Genomic DNA, 24,118 nt, shown 5'->3' with positions numbered 1-24,118 from the left:
GGGTCCTCCATACATTTTGTTTTCATGTCTCCATTAATTTTGTCTGCCTTGTCTGTTCTTGTTTTATGTATGTCCTTGTCTTCCCTACTGTACAGCGCTGTGGAGCACTGTGGCGCCTTACAAATCTACGATAACAATAATAACAATAATAATATGCCTCTTAGTGAAGCAGATGATACACAGAGTAGCCTGCCTCTGACAAATGTAACATTCTTGGGTACATGCTGCTGCTGTTCCTGCTGGTGAAGGCGAATCACCAACCCAGTGGGCTGTCACAATCATATAATCTTTAGTTTGCCCAGTTACGCTTGTCCACATATCTGTGGTTAAGTGTACAGTGGGTAGAATGGCATTTTGTAGCCCAATAATTACATTTTTACAAACCTTCAAGTAGAGGTGAGGAATAGCTTTTCTAATAAAATGGTGTCATGATAGAATTTGGTAATGGGGATAGAAGACCTCAAGTAACTGTCTAAAACCAGCTGCATTAATAGTGGATATTAGACGCAGATCTAATACTAGCATAGACGCCATGGCGTCTTTGATCCGCTTTGCGACTGAGTGACAGCTTTCATACTTGCGTCCTCTTGCAAAGGATTGTTTAACAGTCAATTGTTGTAAACTACTAGTAGTCATCTTCTTCGTCTGCTTTTGAGTTGAAGATCCACCCCCAGTAGCAGGAGCAGCAGCAGTGGGCCTAACGCTCAAGGATTCTTCAGAGGAGTCCTGGATAGTGGAGGAGTCATCTTACCTTAGAAACTTGGATGCAGGACTAACTCCAATCTCTTGTGAGGATATTGATGATGAAGGTGTTGGGGTGTAGATTGCAGGTGCTGGGATCTAGCTGAGAGACGTGAGGTAGTTGAAGCTGGACTGCTTGTTGTTATTTTTTAGCGTAAGTTTCTGATTTTTACAAAAGCTTCCCATGAACTTGCCTCAAATGGCGTAACATGGATGAAGTTCCTAGATGGTTAAAGTCCCTACCTCTACTGACTGTAGCTTTACAATGCTACAAATGGCTAAACAACTGTTGTCAGAATTTGTGTAAAAATAATTCCACACATAAGTGGTGGATTTTTTGGTCTTATGCCCAGGCATGACAATGGCCTTCTTCTTATCACTGGCAAGAACTGCTGCACTCTTTGTTTGAAAGTGTATGAAAATAATATTGTGACCTGTGAGGTGGTCAAAATTGACTGCAAATGACTTGAAATTAATGTTACTGAGGTATATAATAATGTAGAGGGAAAAAAGCAAAATCAGTTGATTTTAGCAAAAATAATAGGGATTTTAGGAAAAAATAGGGATCCAAAACTAAAACCAAAACACGCAAGGGAGGTTTTGCCAAAACCAAAACCAAAACATGAAGTTAATACAGATCCAAAACCAAAACCAGAACACAGGGTCAGTGATCATCTCTAGTATGAACGAATCCTCCGCAGCAGAGTTCACACCAAAATATGCAAAAAATATTTGGGCAGTAGATTGAGTTTCACCAGTAAGGTAGAAAAATACATAAAAAATTAGTCTTTTAAAAATAATTGTCTATGAACTAACTTTCTGCAGTTTCACAAGTAGGTTTGGAATAAATACAATTATAAGAATGCAGCAAAAATTTTGAAAAGTAGCAATTTTAGTAATTTTAGATGACAATTAGATATTTGGTAAGAAGATTGGGGCTAGGAATTGCTGGCGATAAATGTTCTGTAAACTGGGAAATAATGAAAGGATCAAAATATAAAAAAATCACAGTGTACATGACTTCTGATTATGCTGTTAGGAAGGGATAAGATGCAATGAACAATACGCTACAAGCATGGAATTAGACCATTAGCATCAGATAGATATTAAATGCTATGGAACTGAAGGGATTATCTTTTTTGTATTAAAGGTTTAGCAAAAATATGAAAGAGATAACCACAGCAGTGCTGAAGATGCTGAGTGCATACAAAGTAACTTTAGGCAATAAGCGATGCTGGAATGAATTTCACAAATATGTACAAGCAATTGTATTGCGCATATAGGCTATGCTAGTACAGACTTGCCACCAATACTTTTTCATTCATCCGGAAAAGGCCGGTAAACTATTAAAAACATCCACACTATCCAATTCTATCCTATTGTATCAAATAAAAGTGATACAACACAGAAGGTAAAACATTCTCAAAGTATATGGGATAAACAAAATGCTATACTAGTGAAGGCTATGTGGCCATTTAACACAATCAATGACAGTGCAAAAAAGAAAGTCTGCTTTTGGATTAATGAACCGACATGCTCGTGCACTGCCCAAATACATACGTGGGCTAAATTTGCTTGTGTGCAAACCATGCACACTAGATGCAAATGTGCACGGTTCTGTCTACATACTGCCTGTTTTCCCCACCAACAAAATAACTTACTTATTGTACTGGCATTTAAACTCCTTTGCTCCTGGAATTATGATCATACCTGCCTACTCTCCCGGAATTCCTGAAAGAGTAGGCAATAATCCCGAAATTTGGCGAAATTCACGGGAGTGAATGGAGGGGGCGGAGCTTAATTGCGTCCTTAAGCCCCCCCCCCCCTCCATTCGATGCCGTGAGTTTCTGCTTTTTTATAGTGGGGGCGGGGCTATGGTGACGCGAAATGTCACCACGCCCCCCTCCTACCCCGGATCTCCCCGAGAAGAAATCTTAAAAGTGGGCATGTATGATTATGATTAATCTGAGCAAATAAGGGGAAAGGCCTACATCTCATTCAGTTGCCTGGTCTGTGATTTGTAATCTTTTAAATTATACATCTTTGAAAAATCACTTCTACCCCTACCCTAAATGAAAAGTAAACTTCCAAATTTGCACTGTCAACTCCCTTTTTAATATGTCAGACTTGCAATGTTGACGCCTACTTAGTTTGACTAACGGATCTTGTTGAAAATGATACATGTATCATAGAAATAATTTTACTGTATATAGAGACTGTAAAAACATTAATAAAGTGCAAAAGCAAATAAAATTACATCACAAAAGCACAATAACAGCTTTTGCCCTGAACTTGTCTTATGTATATTGCTCCCTGTATGTTAATAATAATAATAATAATATTCTGATGTATATTTTTACTTTGTTAGTATATATAGGGGCGTATTCAATTGTTCCTAGATCGCCGAGTAAAAACTACTACCGCGGTAATAACGGTAGTAGTTAGTTGGATTTCAGCTCGTGACTCAGGGAGCTGCGAGCTGAAATCCAGCTATAAAATTACCGTAGTAATGTTTTTTTGCTGGATTTTCGGCGTTTCCGCCGACAATTGAATACGTCCCATAGTCAGGGCATAGCCAGATGTGATTTAGTCTGGAGAGAAATTTTGAAAGGGTTACCAACTCCAACAAGCCAGCCCACATCTTATCTCCCTCGCTAAATTTATACCCACCAATAGCTGCTCCATACTAATATCCAATGTTGCAGCAGCACAATAATTTCATGTTATTATTGCCTGAATAAAACAGCATGAAGCAATGTTTCTAGCTGGAAATATTGGTGAGTGACGCAGGGCGCCCCCTAGGTCTCAGAGTCCCTGCAACTGCATGTGTCCATCGTGCCTTGAGCTGGAAGGTGCTTAGATTAGTTTGGGAACTTAGTTTTAACCTTCATGGTATCTTCCTTACACTCAGTAGAAAATGTTGATGGTTTAGTAAATAGTAAAAATGACAAATTTTTAGTACATAGTTAAAATGACTAATATCAATTTAATTTCATGTCTTTTCATTTTACCTCTAGAAGTTTTTTTGAAATGATGGGATCACACAGCTTTAACATCTAATATAGTATATTGCCCTAATGCACTAGACATTTCAAAATATAAATTTGGAATATTGAAGTAAGGGTAAGAGAAGAATTTTATAATGCACTTTATTTTTGTTTTATACATAATACACACACTCACACATGTGTATATATATATATGTATATATATATATATATATATATATACATATACACACACACACCTGCCTAATATTCTTTAATATTGTTAGGTCCCCCTCGTGCCAACAAAACAGCCCTGATCTATCTAGCCATGGTCTCCACAAGGTGTCCTGTGGTATCTTGCACCAAGATGTTTGCAGCAGATCCATTTAGTCCTGTAAAATATGAGGTGGGGCCTCCATGGCTCAGACTTAATTTTCCAGCACATCTCACAGATACTTGATCAGATTCACATCTGGGGTATTTGGAGGCCAAGTCAACACCTTGAACTCTTTTTCAGGTGCCTCAAACCATTCCTGAACAACTTTTGCACTGTGGCAGGATGCATTATCTTGCTGAAAGAGGGCACTGTCATCAGAGAATATTGTTGACATGAAAGCGTGTACTTGGTCTGCAACAATGTTTAGGTATGTGGTACGTGTCAAAGTAACATCCATATGAATGCCAGTAGAACAGTGTGCAGAGCATCGCACTGCGTCTGTCAACTTGCCTTCTTCCCGTATTGTATCCTGGTGCCATCTCTTCCCCAGATAAATGAGGCATGCGCCCCCGGTCTGTCCACATAATGTAAAAACAAAACATGATTCATCAGACCAGACCACCTTCTTCCATTGCTCCATGGTCTAGTTCTGGTGCTCATGTAGGTGCTTTCTGCGGTAGACAGGGGTCAGCATGGCTACGCAGCAACATATGCAGTAAGCTGCAATGCACTGTGTGTTCTGACACATTTCTATCATAGCCAGCATCAACTTTTCAGCAATTTGTGCTACAGTAGCTTTTCTGCGTGATTGGACCAGATGGGCTAGCCTACACTCCGCATGCACCTCAATTAGCATTGGGCGCACATGACCCTGTTGCCGGTTCACCAGTTGTCCTTCCTTGGACCACTTTTGGTAGGTACTAACCACAGCATGCCGGTGAACTCCATAAGACCTGCCATTTTGGAGATGCTCAGACCCAGTCTAGCATCACAATTTGGTCAAAATTCCTGAGATCGTTACGCTTGCCCATTTTTCCTGCTTCCAACACATCAACTTTAAGAACTGACTGTTCACTTGATTAATATATCACACCCTTGATATACGACATTGTATCAAGATAATCAATGTTATTCACTTCACTTGTCAGTAGTTTTAATGTTGTGGGTAATCTGTGTGTATATGTATATTTCTCAACTCCTGTTCATCAGTATTTTTTTTCCAATCATTTAATCATTTGAATTTTAAAATAAATAGGATACAATTTATTAATGTATTAATTATTGGGTTGAAGGAATATTCGCTTATTGTTTACATTATACACTTTTACTATTTCCGTGTGTCAATTTTTTAGTGAATTTCTTGCTCGACTTAAGTTTGAAATCATCAAGGCAAAGTATTAATATATAGCTTCTCTTATACACATTTATCCAGGCCACCTAGGAATAGTGCAACACAAGCAGATTTTTAGGCTCAAATATATTCATTACATTGAAGATTGACACATTGTGGTATAGACTAGGTAATGTAGTTAAGTTCAAAATAGGATTTTCAACCAATCAAGAGGGATTTATTATTTCTGTATTAAAAATCAACATTTTGACTCAACTATGAGTTATTGCTTCATTTTGCAAACAGACACGAGAAATGAATTGTAAATTAACAGCACTAGAGAATTTTAAGACTGCAGTCAAATTAACTAGACAAGTATAGTATCTGCCAACCCTTGAATTGCTTATTAGAAAACATTAAACCTTTAGGGGAGTGAGGAAAACTGGTTTATTTCAACATGTTTATAATTTTTTATTGCATGTGTACTTGTCATGGACTATACTTTATGGTATCTGGTCATTGCTCATAGTTTGTCACGTTAGGTATTTAATGCAGTTTGTTGCTATTTTTATCTAGTCATCCAAGGAATGGTGAGCACTATTTCTCCACAGTACCCTGCCCAGGAATTTGTCTTTACAATAGGAAATTTTGACAAGTCATAAGATGCTAACTGCGCCAGGAGAACAAACATGACCGAGCAATGAGCAATGTTTTATGACAGCCGCCGTTCCTCAGTTGTGTGAAGTTTTCCACAGGATGCTCTCAATGAATCGTCTTGTTTGTTAGGATGCATCAAATCTCTGATTTGCAGCTTATTCTAGAAAGGATATATATAGTCATATCATGCTGCATCATTTTATGCTATTGCAAGCGCTCTATTTGTCCGGGATCAAGTGTCGCTTACATATGTATATCAATAATCCAGGTTCCTTTGCCCATTTAGAATGATTTTAGAATGAAGAGGCTGAGAAAACCAACATGCTGTGGAGGAACAGCCTGACTAAATATTTGTGGTACAGCACTATACTTTATAGCCTTTTACTTTTAATTAAAAATTTATTTTGTGATCAAACCTTTATTGTAGCTTCCCTTCCTTTATTGTAGCTTCCCTTCCTATCTAACTTGTGTCAGGTTCCCTAGGAGTCTACATTTATGCCCTAAGTCGTTATCAGAGCATCCTACAAACTCACTCTCACTGTCAATCTGGGACCAGGTAAATAGGAAATTTCAGGCAGAAAACCCACTGTTTAAGCCAGGACCGTGTCCCCAATACTTCAGTCCATGGTAGCACGTGGCATTGAGTTTGCTTGACACCAGACCTTTCCAAACTTTTCGAACATGCAGTCAAAGTTTGCTATACAAAATAAAAACTTTTATCAATTCCTCCAGCTTTGGCACTTGCATTATTCTGTCAGGCCCCATCAAAATATCCACCCCCTCACCACCAGTGAGGCCTTCTGCCTCCATAAAGCTTCTACAAAAGGTCTGGTATCGCACTCTTACAATCAGCTTGTCGAGCCTTGGCCCTCTCTGAAGAACTTGTACAAAGAACCTGGGAGGAAGATCTGGAGAGGTCATAGACAAAGAGGACTGGCCTGAAATTTCAGAGAACACGGCTCAAACTACATCAAAATCAAGAACAATACTAGGTACCAACAAAACTATACCGGATTAATCCTATATTCCTAGATGCTTGCTGACAGTGGCAGTGTCCTTTCTACATATATGGTGGCAGTGTCCCATGCTAATTCCCTTCTGGAGGGACATCAAATGTGTTATAAACCTGATATTGGGTATAGGTATCCAATTCTTACCCAAATATGTCCTCCTACCGCTGGGTGTCCCATCAGCCACTCGCCACCAAAACAAATTGATCAGGCATATTGTCTCTGCTGCCACCATGAGGTGATTTGGAAGTTACTTTCTGTCCTAACCAGACAATCAATCATAAAAAGAGACTGGTATGTGTATCAAATAGAGTGCATGTCCAGCATCATCAGCTGTTTCTCCAAGGCATTCTGCAAACTTTGGGAGCTGTGGGCAAATTACTTAAATGCTCATTTACCCTTCATCTCATAACCACCTGGCCTTCTTCCCTGGGTGATCTACCCATGACAGGTCATCCTTATCTTTGTGGAGCCATTGTCTTGTCCCCACTCTCTCAATACCCCTTGTTTTCTTTTCGTACCTTTCTGACACATCTCTCCCACCCCCCACCTTCCGTTACAAAATCCTGATTAACAACAAATTGAAACCTCATGTTGTATAATGTCTTTGGCTTTGAAATTGATCTTGTGCTTCCATCCATTCATTATGTTCCTGTTCTTCCATTGTTTTCATGCTAACCTGTAATGAATAAAATATATTTTTAAAAAAGCATAGCAATGATCCTGTTAAAATTCAGGTTTATATTTAGAGTAGGACTGGCCAGAGGGGAAGCCTTTGTTGTTAATTGGTCACATTAACATGTATTGAAATAGATGGAACTAACATTCCCTGTTTTTAATACAGATGACAGCTTAAAGGTAATATAGCATTAATATTGTCCTTGCCGAGTGGAGAGGATCAGTCTGTTTTTGTTTATACAATGGGGGTCTTCCCTCTTGAACTTGTTTTCATTTGTTTGAACAAAGTACCCAGGAGAAACAGAGCACTCCAGTCACTGAATTAGGATCTCCACCTACACTCATGTGGCAGTGTTACCAGGATCACTTCCCTCATTCTCTGCCCTACAAAGCGCACTCCCCTCTCTCCTGCATGGGCACTTCTGATTGTTATCTTGACATCACAAATGAGCAGGATAGTGTTGAGAAATAGTGAAACCATTTTTAGGTAGTAGCTCAATACTGTGCTTTTATTGGTCAGGTCAGTAAATAGCTATCATAAATGAAGACAAATACATGTTATACCAAGGGCTGACATGACATTACTGTGTTTTTCAAACTTTGGAGGACTTATTGGCTGGTACATGTACTACTGCAACTTTCACTACACTAAGTGCTTTATATTTATACAGTTTTCTTGTTATTTTCAGCCACGTGTATACAGTACATATTTATTTTCCCTACACAGAAATATGTGCAGCATGGTGGCTTAGTGATTAGCACTTCTGCCTCACAGCACTGGGGCTATGAGTTTGATTCCTGACCATGGTCTTATCTTTGTGGAGTTTCTATGATCACCCTGTGTTTGCATTAGTTTCCTCCCACACTCCAAAAACATACTGGTAGGTTAATTGGCTGCTATTAAACTACCCTTAGTCTCTCTCGGTCTGTGTGTGTGTAAGTTAAGGGATTTAGATTGTAAGCTCTAATGGGGCAGGGACTGATGTGAATGAGGTCTCTGTACAGCACTGTGGAATTAGTGGCGCCATATAAATAAATAGATGATGATGATGATGATATGACACAGTTGTGCCTTGCTTTTAGCACTAATTACAACTATACCCAGTGAGCAGCTTTGTGTCATATACCAGGACAAAAAAGAAACCTCTGTATGAAGTCTATGGGGACAATTTAATTATCAGTGACTAGTGATATTTTCCATATCGCATCATGTTGTGTGATCCTCACCCCCCCCCCCCCCCCCACACACACAATTTTGACAGTAAACTCAATTAGCAAAATATTCGGTGCCCCACACATATCGGATATAAAATCTGCTATTTGGCAAAACAGTAGTAGGAATCATGTGGCAATCATAATAGAATTTTTTGTCTAAAGCCAGCATATTTTATTTAACTTTACAATATTTGGGGTTTGGTATTTAACTGAACTTTTTTCACCCTAGAAAAAAAAATTTCTCTTGAGGCGGCTGGCCCCCTTGCAAGCATTTAACACCAGCAGTATCCCATATGATGTATAGGGCAAAGAAAATAAGTTATTCTGTCTTTGTTGGCTTTTTACCCTTTGATATAAAGAGCTCTTTATTTTAATCATGAACAAACTTATTCAGAAAATTACAATCTATTATGTTTAGCAGAACAACTATTTGACTCAACGCGCAGCAGATTTTGTTCAAAAGATATCTACGTCCTGTGACTGGCACTCTGGCTCTAACAAGATGATGGGTCTCTTTAGCTGTGATCCAGATGTTCTGTGAAAGGTGTACAGACATAGAGGCAGAGAAATATAATGTACAGGGCTTAGTGTGGAGGCAAAAGAGTTAAAGGTGTGAGCAAGGAGAGAATGAGAATGGTAGACATCTGGAGAATACAAGACAAAATAAAAGAAGGTGAGGTGGATTGGCATTGTGAGCTGAAGATACGTTAGGTGACCTAGGACCCTGGGGGGCTCATCCACCACCCAGATACCCTAACCCGAACATGATCAGCAATGCAGGGTGACCCAGGACAGAAATAACACTAAAGGCTAGATTTACAAAAGGGCGGTATGATGAAACTGCCAGCTTTCAGTGGTTTCCGGTGGTTTCAATTCAGACGGATTTACTAAAGGCCAAACCAACAGTAAAACAGCTGAAAACCACAGTTTCACAAAGCACCACTATGCAAAGCACCATGCGACAAACCTCCAGGAAAACCGCCAGAAACATAGGTGGTTGTGGGAGGCGGGATTGCTCAAACTGCATGCTGTTTAATAACATAAGAGGAATCATCACTGAAATACATTATGGGGGCAATTATTATTTACTAAGGGGCAAAATTAATTAACTTATGGGGCAAATTTTATTTTTCATTATATTAAGGGAACAATATCATTGTATTATACTATGGGGAAAATATGACTGTATATTTACTGCTGCCAGTCTACATCTTGTGGTTACCACTGTGGCACTGGGGGAACTCTGAAATGTTGTGTTACCTTGTTATATCTAGCCCAAAATATTGCAATTTCCAGAATAGTTATGCTGGACTGGAAATATAAATTACAATCAAAACAAAAAAACAAAACACCCACTTGAGCAGGTAACTTGTGTAACAGAATTCAGGTCCTGGGACAAGTGTATAAATGAAGAAGAAAAAAACAAAAACAGATGTAATCTATGCAGATACAGCTGAACAGCTCGATTAGGATTACTTACATTGACTATAAAGTAAAATAATCATACTCACATACGAAGAAGTCCTCAACCTTCGATCAAGCTACCATCATTGCTCCTCTCAGTTGGCAAAGGAGAAAGATCCAGCTCTTGACAAATGCCAGGACCCACCACAACTTCATAGCGGTTTTTGAAACAAACATTGTACAAAATAGTCCTACCAACATTATGTCACAAATCTTAGAAGGTGAGTATAGCATCACCCTGCCGGACAAGTCCAACAGCCGAAAATGGCTTTTCAGGACCCCAAGGGTGAGTTCTTTATTTGCTCCGTTTGTTTTGTGCGCTGTTTGCTTTTCTTGCTCAGTTGCAGTAACAGGATTTGTGAGCGGGGTTAGCAGCGAGGAATCAGTGTTAATGCAACATTAATGATATTCATGCTTTCATAAGTAGGCAAAATGTTCCTCTGTAAATGATTTAAATGAGTACCTTTTCGGCAAAAAAGGAAGGGCAGTGTTAAGGTCAGGCTTCTTTCAAAAAAACACCAATGAAGGGTTCTAAGTGAAAATAGCATTAGTTTAAGGTTTATCAGAAAAATTACAAAATTCAATTCAATAACTAATATGAATAGATTCCTAAGAGTTTTATATGACCCTTTAAGCCATCATCTAATTTACAGTGCAAACAGGCAAAGACAGTACATTTCCTTACAACAAAAAAAGCATCAGAACCTCACCACCAGCTATATCGACTATCCAGCTGCCCGTGGCTTTGTTTGGCACTTCTAATTACATCTCTGAGGACATCAGTAAGTAAGCAGTCCTCATATTTTACTCCAACTTCTAATCTCACCAATAAATAAGTAAACATATCACTCCCTAACCTTTTTTTTTTCTGTGCCTATAGATAAACTGTATACATAAGCTTATGTGTGTATATCATCTTACATTGCTCAGCTACAGTATAACTTACATCTTCCCCAGAGCAAATGCCTGTTTATACAAGAAAACATGAAAATGGCTATTCAAAGCAGCATATTATCTAGTAGATTAACCGGGCACTTTAAATATAAGTGAAATTTAATTTTGGAAAATTCATATCAGAAATATTTTTAATGCATTAATTTATGGATGCACAAATGTATCTGCATTAAATGTAAAAATGTAAATGAGTGAATAATTTAGAGTTTGTTTAATGCTTGTTCCCATGTGCCTCTGGGAATTATTTGTTTATTTATAAAAATTCAACATTTCATTAAGTTATCCTACAGAAAAAGAAGACTACTTCTCTCACCAAAGACACTGCATGGTAATTATTCATGCTCGGAATAGACCCAGAATAGGAGAAAGCAACTTATTTATACAGCTATATTTAGTCCTTTTTAGCATTTGTGATTCTGATATGTAACATGGTTTAAAGCAAACACCTTGCATTATTATAGAGCGTTAGCAATTAATACTGTAAAGCAGCGAATGCTGAAACTCAAATACAGAACTTTACAGCCGTCAATCATTAAATGAGTGTCAGGACTTGATGTGTCTGCAGGCAACCAGCATTTTTTTTGCAAATTACAATGGATTTTAGAGTATTTTTGAAAATGAAAATATTCATAAATCTTCAATGTGATTGACAGGCTATTGTTCACCTTCCACAGGAATTAGAAAAAAATCTCTTTCGCATTGTCTAGATGTTTCAGATGGAGTATTTATGGATCTCCATAGAATATTTAACTTCATATGTAAATTAGAATGCTTTTTCTCTCTTATCTTGAAGATTGGATATAATGCATTATAATCAGTATTGTGGTTAATGTACTGTATATATTTGCACCAAGCTTCTAACATTTTTTTCACAAAGTTGTAAAATGAGGCTTATTTAAACAGAAAATATGGTAAAGTCACTATTTTACATTAATGTATATCGAAGACAGGTCTGCCGAGAGGAATCTTGGGTCCACCAGAGCAGTCTAAGAGACTGCTTTGGCAAAAGACGGTGCTGTGTGTGCAGCCTAGGAGTGGTATGACAGCAGTTGTAGGGTGTGCAGCGAGTATTGGCCTGGAAGCGGGGGGGAGAATTTGCCGCGTCACACCCTATGAAGGTGGTAGTCCGGCCATTGCTTGCATCCACTACCATGACAGATCAAGCACAGGGGAGCATAAATAGATCTTCATTGCGGATCCCTCCACCATCGAATGTTGCTTTGGGGCTCAACAAAGTAGTGTTCAGCTCCTGTATGACAGTAACTTGTCCCCACCCACAGTCTGCATCAGATCGAACCAGAGACCCCATCATAATCATTCCTGGCTGGGTCCCCGCAGGAGGATGGGCACTGTTATTTTTATTATTATCACCATTTATTTATATAGCGCCACTAATTCCGCAGCGCTGTACAGAGAACTCACTCACATCAGTCCCTGCCCCATTGGGGCTTACAGTCTAAATTCCCTAATACACACACACACACACACACACACACACACACACACACACACACACACACACACACACACACAGAGACTAGGGTCAGTTTGTTAGCAGCCAATTAACCTACCAGTATGTTTTTGGAGTGTGGAAGGAAACCGCAGCACCCGGAGGAAACCCACGCAAACAAGGAGAGAACATACAAACTCCACACAGATAAGGCCATGGTCGGGAATTGAACTCATGACCCCAGTGCTGTAAGGCAGAAGTGCTAACCATTTTGTACCCCACCGCTCCTACCAAAGGCTGTGTATTACTGAGCTGAAAAATATACATGAGATAACTAGAGTGTTTATAGCTCTAAATAAGTTAAATATGCTCTTTTTAACTTCTGTGCAGCAGGGTGACATGTTAGAAGGGTAGTGCTTCTTCAGCACAGCACATGTAACGTAACTAACACCTGCTCAGAATTGCCTTGTAGAAATGCACTGTGTGTACTGATTCAATGATACACATGGGAAAGGCTAGTGATGTTGCAACTTACAACTCTGCTGTCCTTCTTATAAAGAAGCTTAGCTGCAGGCTCTTGCGAAGGCCACAGCCAGCAATAGTCATTGTTTTGTCATACCTCCCAACTGTCCTGATTTCAGCAAGACAGTCGCAATTTTAGGGCTCCATCCCACCTGGGGACATGTTTGTTCCTCAGGTTGGAATGTTGGGGAAAGGGATGTGTTACAGCACTAGGCAGGCCTCTGGGGGTGTGGCCATGCTCTAATGTGCCAAGGCCATGCCCCCATAGCACCATGGCTATGACCCCTTAGTGAGTGAAATAATCTTAAAAAAAGTGGCAAAGTTATACTATAGGTGAAAATACTGCAGCGCGCAAAGCACATCGAGTGCTATGATCCTGCCATCAAGACGCAGGTCTGAGGCAGAAATTGACTGATTTTACCAGTTTCTTCCCCAAAGCTTGGTGGCTTTGCATTCATAGGATAATATTTATAATTTGTTATTGGCTATTTGGTAAGTCAAAAATGCTTTGGTGGTGGCGTTGAACCCTTGTCATTGCTGACTGACTTGGAGAGTCCTCACCTACCTTACCAATGGATGCTGACAACGGGGGCAGAAGGCATCAGAGTGGAGAGAAAATGTGGACCTATTTAAGTGCTCAAATTCAATGGAGTGTTGGCTGGTGTCTGTGTAGGGTGGAAGTCTCACACTTCTTCACTGCAGGAGCCAATATACCCTGAACTTTGAAAACAAAAGAGGTATACCACCGCACCAGATAGCATGTAATATAGATTGGTCTCCTTCAAAAATAAATGTTATATAACAAACCTGGGGTACATAAAGCAATATACCAACCAGGGGGTGCACCCTACATGAGATAATTTGTACCAATGAAGTAGAGAGAAAAAGGATGTATATTGGGGCACTCCAATGAGGGGATATTTATAAAATATAACTTTTAATGATATACCTTAAAAATAGGGGTAGAGAGCGAAATATTTAAAATAACATATGACAAACAGTGATACATACACTTTAAAAATGCAAACTAAGTTGCAAGAGCTCCTACTGTCACGTGAAACAACAGTTGTATGTGCACAGACTTCAATAAGTCATAGGGCAAAATGGTCAAGATAAACCTGGATGAAAATGCTGTTGTTAGTACTGCCTATTAATACTCCATATATATGCGTGCCAGACCTAAAAAAGTGTCATCTGTATTAGATGCAAAAAAATAAGCATCTATCAAAGTGTCTCCGTTATAATAATAAGAGACTATCTTATGAAAAACACCACAAATGAGGTCAGCGGTAATTCACTCCCTGATCGCGGGATTTTGTGATAAGTTCCCTGCCTATGATAACTGGGGAGCGATCAGGAAGATAATAGGTCTAAATTAACATAAGGCAGAAAAAGAAAGTAGGAGCCCTGAAACGCCAACGCGCGTTTCGCTCGGCTGCTTTTTCAAGGCTGAGTACGGGAGGCAAATGACAGCTCTTATATACTGCTGGTTTGTAAGTGTGTTTGATCACGTGATGATCTGCACCAATCCAAACCTTGTGTTCATGAATACATCACATGTCACGTTAGAGCCAATTAGCGTATTTCTAAAGCATTGATTGACATAGGTGTTAGCGAGTAGAATGAATGAGATCTCGCAATTCACTTATGTTAAAAAGTTACAATATTTGATAATCTCTGATGTGAAAAAAAGAGTCATACAGAGATTTATAAAAACGAAAAGCACTAATCCCATTATGCGCTGCAGTTGTAAGAGACAAGTGTACTAGTCTCAGCGGCTCCTAGTCATAGGGATAATAAATCATCATCTATAATGTAATGTTCATAATTATCTTTTAAAATTTATTAATGTTTAACTACTATAGAGAAAAAGATTTATTTAAATACAGATCTGATATTCTAAATAGGTACAACAGTATTATCTACCATATCCTAATAGTTGCCATGGTTTCAGACAGTACATGATACAGTACCTATCAGTACATTCAATCAGCAGGTCCCATATGTTAGTATCGATTAGTCAAGTGGGATTATAAATAGAATCACCAGTCAACTTCCGAATAAGTAACATTCAATTTTATTTTATTTCTATTGGAAATTTCTATATAAAATTGTTTGTAATTTATTATAATGCTTATTTGTGTAATTTTTTGTGGCTGTTCCATAAGTAGTAACCACAAAATATAGTTTACACATGAAAGATTTTACATTATTTTACATTTATATATTCGATGTTTAGAGGACCATATTGGTATAGAATTTTGATATCTCCAAATCAGAAAAGGAGTGGGGATGTCTTATAGGAGTAGATGGTATTATACAGGACCTTAGTACTAGAATTAGATATATTTTTAGAGAAAAGAGGTAAAACTATTATAGTCATTGAGACCGTTGGGAATCATAGTCCCCATGAGAAAGATTTTTCTCGTCTCTCTTTTATAAAGTTCTTTTTGAATATCACCACCTCGAATCCCAAGTTGGACACTTTCCATCGCGAAGGCTTTTAGAAATTTTGGATTACTCGCATGGTGAGTCAGAAAATGTTTTGCCACTGTAGTAATAGGTTTAAAATTTTTTTGGTCTCTAAGGCCATTTTTGATGTTGCAGATATGCTCTGATAATCTTTTTTTGAAAGGTCGAGTTGTCATTCCAATGTACAGTTTAGAACAAGGACAAGAAAGGCAATAAATAATGCCCATAGACTTACAATTAAGAAAATCATCTATATGCCACACTTTTCCAAATTTATCTGTATAATACTTAGTCTGTATCATGTATTGGCAATAATTGCAAGTGCCACATTTGAAAAATCCTTTCGGTTTCTTGTTTGTTATTTGATTTTTTTGCAAATGACTATGGACTAGTTTATCTTTCAAACTACTAGTTCTTCTCCAACTAAAGGAGATATGTTTGTCTAACTCTGTTCCCAGATCTTTATCAGAAAGCAAGATATGCCAGTGTTTTTGGAAAATAGTCTGTAAGTGTCGCCATTCTGCGCAAAATGTACCAACCATACGAATCTTTGAGGTTTCTTTCTCTTTTTTCAAATTATTTTTAGGATAGATAAGTGATTCTCTATCTCTTTGAGAAACAATTTTTGTGGCTTTTTTAAGGCTCTTGTTACTATAACCCCTATTTTTAAGCCTTGTTGTAAGTTCATTTGCTCTTTTTTCAAAAGTAGAATTATCCGAACAATTTCTTTTAATTCTCAGGAGTTCCCCCTTAGGGATACCCCGGATAACCAGTGGAAAGTGAGCACTGGTATGATGTAGAATAGTATTAGTGGCAGTCTCCTTTCTATAAATATCACTCCTAAGTAACCCCTCATCCGTCTTATAAATTGTTAGATCTAAAAAGTTGATCTTATCTGTATTAATTTCTGATGTTAATTTTAAATTAAGATCGTTATTGTTGAGGATGGTTGTGAAGATATCAAAGTGATCAGTGTCCCCATCCCATAGGATGAGGACATCGTCAATATATCTCAGCCACATGATTACATGATTGGTGAATTCTTCATTTTTTTCCGTAAAGACGTATTCCTTCTCCCACCAGCCTAGGAACAGATTTGCATACGATGGTGCACAAACTGTCCCCATCGCCGTCCCTCTGATCTGTAAGTAAAAGCCTTCATTGTACACAAAATAATTTTTGTTTAGAATAAATTGAAGGAGTGTTATTACAAAATCATTTTTGTCATGATTGAGATCCATATTTAGGAAATAGCGGACAGCCTTAAGGCCTTGTTCATGCCCAATATTGGTATAAAGCGACTCTACGTCATATGATGCTAATTTGACATTGGGACCCACTACTATGTCCTGTATTTTGGTAAGGACGATGTCCTCATCCGCATGTAGAAATCTACAAATTTGCTGGCATTTTCCGATAAACTTCCAATTCCGGAGATGATGGGCCTCCCCGGAGGATTTGTTTCATTTTTATGTACTTTAGGTAAAATATAAATCGTTGGTATCTTAGGATTTTTGATTTCAAAAATCCTAAGATACCAACGATTTATATTTTACCTAAAGTACATAAAAATGAAACAAATCCTCCGGGGAGGCCCATCATCTCCGGAATTGGAAGTTTATCGGAAAATGCCAGCAAATTTGTAGATTTCTACATGCGGCCTTATGTAGTAAGCCTACCGTCATACATTAGGGATACCCTGGATGTCCTTACCAAAATACAGGACATAGTAGTGGGTCCCAATGTCAAATTAGCATCATATGACGTAGAGTCGCTTTATACCAATATTGGGCATGAACAAGGCCTTAAGGCTGTCCGCTATTTCCTAAATATGGATCTCAATCATGACAAAAATGATTTTGTAATAACACTCCTTCAATTTATTCTAAACAAAAATTATTTTGTGTACAATGAAGGCTTTTACTTACAGATCAGAGGGACGGCGATGGGGACAGTTTGTGCACCATCGTATGCAAATCTGTTCCTAGGCTGGTGGGAGAAGGAATACGTCTTTACGGAAAAAAATGAAGAATTCACCAATCATGTAATCATGTGGCTGAGATATATTGACGATGTCCTCATCCTATGGGATGGGGACACTGATCACTTTGATATCTTCACAACCATCCTCAACAATAACGATCTTAATTTAAAATTAACATCAGAAATTAATACAGATAAGATCAACTTTTTAGATCTAACAATTTATAAGACGGATGAGGGGTTACTTAGGAGTGATATTTATAGAAAGGAGACTGCCACTAATACTATTCTACATCATACCAGTGCTCACTTTCCACCGGTTATCCGGGGTATCCCTAAGGGGGAACTCCTGAGAATTAAAAGAAATTGTTCGGATAATTCTACTTTTGAAAAAAGAGCAAATGAACTTACAACAAGGCTTAAAAATAGGGGTTATAGTAACAAGAGCCTTAAAAAAGCCACAAAAATTGTTTCTCAAAGAGATAGAGAATCACTTATCTATCCTAAAAATAATTTGAAAAAAGAGAAAGAAACCTCAAAGATTCGTATGGTTGGTACATTTTGCGCAGAATGGCGACACTTACAGACTATTTTCCAAAAACACTGGCATATCTTGCTTTCTGATAAAGATCTGGGAACAGAGTTAGACAAACATATCTCCTTTAGTTGGAGAAGAACTAGTAGTTTGAAAGATAAACTAGTCCATAGTCATTTGCAAAAAAATCAAATAACAAACAAGAAACCGAAAGGATTTTTCAAATGTGGCACTTGCAATTATTGCCAATACATGATACAGACTAAGTATTATACAGATAAATTTGGAAAAGTGTGGCATATAGATGATTTTCTTAATTGTAAGTCTATGGGCATTATTTATTGCCTTTCTTGTCCTTGTTCTAAACTGTACATTGGAATGACAACTCGACCTTTCAAAAAAAGATTATCAGAGCATATCTGCAACATCAAAAATGGCCTTAGAGACCAAAAAAATTTTAAACCTATTACTACAGTGGCAAAACATTTTCTGACTCACCATGCGAGTAATCCAAAATTTCTAAAAGCCTTCGCGATGGAAAGTGTCCAACTTGGGATTCGAGGTGGTGATATTCAAAAAGAACTTTATAAAAGAGAGACGAGAAAAATCTTTCTCATGGGGACTATGATTCCCAACGGTCTCAATGACTATAATAGTTTTACCTCTTTTCTCTAAAAATATATCTAATTCTAGTACTAAGGTCCTGTATAATACCATCTACTCCTATAAGACATCCCCACTCCTTTTCTGATTTGGAGATATCAAAATTCTATACCAATATGGTCCTCTAAACATCGAATATATAAATGTAAAATAATGTAAAATCTTTCATGTGTAAACTATATTTTGTGGTTACTACTTATGGAACAGCCACAAAAAATTACACAAATAAGCATTATAATAAATTACAAACAATTTTATATAGAAATTTCCAATAGAAATAAAATAAAATTGAATGTTACTTATTCGGAAGTTGACTGGTGATTCTATTTATAATCCCACTTGACTAATCGATACTAACATATGGGACCTGCTGATTGAATGTACTGATAGGTACTGTATCATGTACTGTCTGAAACCATGGCAACTATTAGGATATGGTAGATAATACTGTTGTACCTATTTAGAATATCAGATCTGTATTTAAATAAATCTTTTTCTCTATAGTAGTTAAACATTAATAAATTTTAAAAGATAATTATGAACATTACATTATAGATGATGATTTATTATCCCTATGACTAGGAGCCGCTGAGACTAGTACACTTGTCTCTTACAACTGCAGCGCATAATGGGATTAGTGCTTTTCGTTTTTATAAATCTCTGTATGACTCTTTTTTTCACATCAGAGATTATCAAATATTGTAACTTTTTAACATAAGTGAATTGCGAGATCTCATTCATTCTACTCGCTAACACCTATGTCAATCAATGCTTTAGAAATACGCTAATTGGCTCTAACGTGACATGTGATGTATTCATGAACACAAGGTTTGGATTGGTGCAGATCATCACGTGATCAAACACACTTACAAACCAGCAGTATATAAGAGCTGTCATTTGCCTCCCGTACTCAGCCTTGAAAAAGCAGCCGAGCGAAACGCGCGTTGGCGTTTCAGGGCTCCTACTTTCTTTTTCTGCCTTATGTTAATTTAGACCTATTATCTTCCTGATCGCTCCCCAGTTATCATAGGCAGGGAACTTATCACAAAATCCCGCGATCAGGGAGTGAATTACCGCTGACCTCATTTGTGGTGTTTTTCATAAGATAGTCTCTTATTATTATAACGGAGACACTTTGATAGATGCTTATTTTTTTGCATCTAATACAGATGACACTTTTTTAGGTCTGGCACGCATATATATGGAGTATTAATAGGCAGTACTAACAACAGCATTTTCATCCAGGTTTATCTTGACCATTTTGCCCTATGACTTATTGAAGTCTGTGCACATACAACTGTTGTTTCACGTGACAGTAGGAGCTCTTGCAACTTAGTTTGCATTTTTAAAGTGTATGTATCACTGTTTGTCATATGTTATTTTAAATATTTCGCTCTCTACCCCTATTTTTAAGGTATATCATTAAAAGTTATATTTTATAAATATCCCCTCATTGGAGTGCCCCAATATATACCCTGAACTTTGTTTATAGCTCTGTTTTACTGTGTTATGCTGTGTATCCTCACAATAAAGCTTATGTTTGACCCCAAATCAAGACTGTGGCTGGTGACTTGATGCTAACCCACTACACAAATACAAAAAAAGAATATCTTTGTTCTTTATTAACATATGCCATTTCAATTTCCCTCTTTTCTTTTTTGTATTATCTATATCTTTCACTTGCTGTATCTTCTTTTTTTCATCCTTCGCTCTCCCTTTTTTGTAAATATATTATAACAAGTTCACATAATATTGAACAATGCAAAAATATCACTCAACATTCCTCTCTAAAAATGTATGATTGTGAAGTACGGGGAATTGGGCGTGCTTGCCTCTGGATATTCTACTGGAAAAAGGAGGAGATTAGAGCTTTTGGTTTCATATGTCATCAAGTTATTACTCTTGTCCCCTCCCTTTCCTTTTGTTTCTCTGCCAGTTTATGATGGGTTTCCAAAATTGCTCTCCCTGCTCCCCTATAAGAGAAATCTTGTTATTCTTCCATCTAAACCAACACCATTATCCCTAATCGCAGCAGGACCCTGTCAGGTTCCTTGCTGCAGTCATTGCCCATCAGCTGACTCCTATCGGGTAATGTCTTGTCAAGTACAAGCATTGTTGCAAGATCTGATCCTGGCAACACAAGTATGTGAGTTGCCAAATTATAACTATCAACCAAACGTAGGGTATGCGCACTTATGTCCCCTTGGATTGTCACCGATGTTACTGCCAGAACTTTCTCACCTTCTTTAACTGCTGTCAGGATGGAAAGCATAGCCCAATCCACAGTGTACAAGTGTTTAAAATGAATGTTTTTATATATGCTATTTTATAATAAGGTACCAATAAAATTGGGATTTAAATTTTACATATTTTGTTAGCGAAATGTTTAAATTGATTTGTTTATAAGTGTTGGTGGCCACTGTCAGCACTGTACTTTTCAATTGTTTTTCTTGAGAGCACAAGTAGTGGGTGTGATTGGATCACTATTAAATAACTTTTGGTATTAATTTATTTAAAACAAATAGCGCAGGGCGCTTATTTTTATAATTGCATGTGCACTTATTTTTGATATTGTGTATATTGTGAGATAGGAAATCGTTATTTCTGAGACCAGGGGAAGAAATTTGTCTCTTGTTTAACTTTGCTATAGGATATGCCTATTTCTGATGTATATATCTGATAAAATGAGCCTTTGTTTACAAAGCTTCCTGTGTATTGTTATGTGGGAAACTTGCTTGTTTTTGGTTTTTGTTGTTCTGTGTGAATATTCTGTGTGAATAAGATTGTACGCTCCTTTGAGCAGGGTCACCTCTCCTCCTGTCTTCACCACTGTTAACTCTGCTCTCCAGCTACCTTGCCCTTCTCCTCGAGGACCCTCTTCCCCCCGTCCCCTCTCGCTCCCTCCTCTCCCCTCTGGGGGTCTCCCTGTCACCCGTGCCCTCCCTCTTGGGCTCCGTTGTATGCGGACCTTCTCCTCTCCCCTCCTCCGCCCCTAACTGTGCTTTGAGCTCACAGAGTTACTGTGCTTATTGTTTACTGTACTGTGCTGTCTCACCTCGTATTGTAATTTTGTTTGTCCCTGTACGGCGCTACGGACACCTAGTGGCGCCCTATAAATAAAAATTAATAATAAAAAATAATAATAATATGTATTCCAAACGGTCTGATGAAAGGCCCCATGTTAATTAGATCTTTTGATGTGCGAAGGTCCAACATTGAAGGCAGGAACTTTTAATTAAGACTGGCCTCTGGATTCTCAGCATCTGAAAACCAGGTGTAGGACATCACAGCGTTTCTAGAATGTCACATATAAGTGTAAATATGGCTAGCTTTCCAATGCATGTAAATCCATGTTTGTGTAAATAGAGTACGTCCTGATGCTAAAAATAGCCTGTGTCAGAACTGTATAAAAGATGAGGTGTTTGAGCATGTAATGTATCGTTCTTCTCATTTCAACTGACCTGATCACTGGGACCTTTAACCAGTAAGAGCAAATAAACATCTTGCTTCAAGACCTGCTTGAAAACATCTTCAAAATTGCTGTAATCCTGTGACCTGCAGATTAGACCCTAAATCTAATTTGTTCTCCGGCTGTCTGAGGTTTGGACCCAGCTCTCCAGTACCACCACTCTGCCTGCTACCCATGCAGCCCTGGTTAGTGTGATAGGCCAGGGGGCGATCCATCACAGCAACCCTGATCTATAGTAAGAGGTCAGGAGTACCAGCCCAGGTACACCAGCAACGAGGTACACTAGCAGCATCAGTTATCCAGAAGGAACATGGTTCTGAGTGCCAAAGAAAAAGCTCAGTGGTGGCAGCAGGCCCCTCCCACTGCAGCAGGAGGGGCGTATTCGAATTAATGAAAGGAGACGGTGGCAAAGTAAGCCCAGCTGGTTCCCAGCAACAACAGAGGGTGGCATAGGCACTCTATCCTGTCACAATGGGATTTCCTGTACTTCTGCCCTATAATATAATACGTGCAATCTTTAGGTTTTGGTCACTTTCTAAACCATGAGTTTCTCCATAATAAAGTGTAACTCCACTAAACATAATGTTGCTTATTTAAAATAATTTTGCTAGCTACTACAACTTAATAGAAAAACGCCTAAAACATAAAACAAAACTTCTTCAAGAAATTGCCTGCTAAAGGATGAGAACTCACTTGTTGTGGCCACCTGACAGTACAAAAGTAAATAACTGGCTATTCTTCGAAAGATAAATATGGAAACAGTCAGACCTGGGAAATGCAGGACAGATTGGAGCCATAAGTGCATCACAAAATTGTCCAAGCAAAATATGAGCTTTTCAAGCCAGATATTTGACTATGCAAAAGGAGAGATGAAAGGGAAAACTTGTAGACATTCTGTTCCTTTACTAGAGCTTCCTCAGAGTTCAAACATACTGGATCTTTGTAATCAATAATAAGACTGACAGAATAGACAAGAAAATGGCAAAAAGATTATTTGTCCAATGACCTTTCAGAGTTGTTATAATTATAAGTTTGATATTACAGTCCAACAGACAACAGGAAATAGAGAGAATTAATTTAATAAGTTGGGTGGCTCATAGTAATGCATGCATACAGGCTCCACACAGATAGGGGACACAAAGGAGTCTCAGGCAGCAACAATAGGGACATTTATACATCTCCCAACATACCTAAGCCATGCCTCTATTCACCTAGACCAGTGTTGGCTAACCTGTGACACTCGAGGTGTTGTGAAACTACAAGTCCCAGCATACCCTTCCAGCTGCTACATATTGGCAAAGCATGCTGGGACTTGTAGTTTCACAACACCTGGAGTGTCACAGGTTAGCCAACACTGACCTAGACTATGCTTCAAGATCTGTAAGTCCTACAACTTCCGAATGGCAAAAATCAACCATGATGGAGGGGTATGCATTTATGCGCATTGTATAAAAGGTGTGCACATAGGTATGCAGATATGTATACACAAAGAGGCTGATTTAGAGTTCAGTGCACAATATACCTGGGTGTAAAATTTGCAGCTGTTTACAAATGTACATGCTGTTTCAAAACCCCAAAATAGATCTATATTCAGTGTTTCACTATTAATGGCTGCTTGGAAAATTCCCAAATGACAACTGTACAGAGATTGAAACAAATCAAAAGACTAAGCTTAAAAAAGAATTGGGAATCAATCCAGCGCCACAGATTTCTCAAAGGACAAACAGAAGAGAATCTGATACTTAACATAAGCCAGGGGAGTGGAAGTTCT

Source organism: Mixophyes fleayi, chromosome 6 (assembly GCF_038048845.1).
Source record: "Mixophyes fleayi isolate aMixFle1 chromosome 6, aMixFle1.hap1, whole genome shotgun sequence".
Taxonomy (NCBI): domain Eukaryota; kingdom Metazoa; phylum Chordata; class Amphibia; order Anura; family Limnodynastidae; genus Mixophyes; species Mixophyes fleayi.
This window is presented reverse-complemented; position numbering follows the sequence as displayed.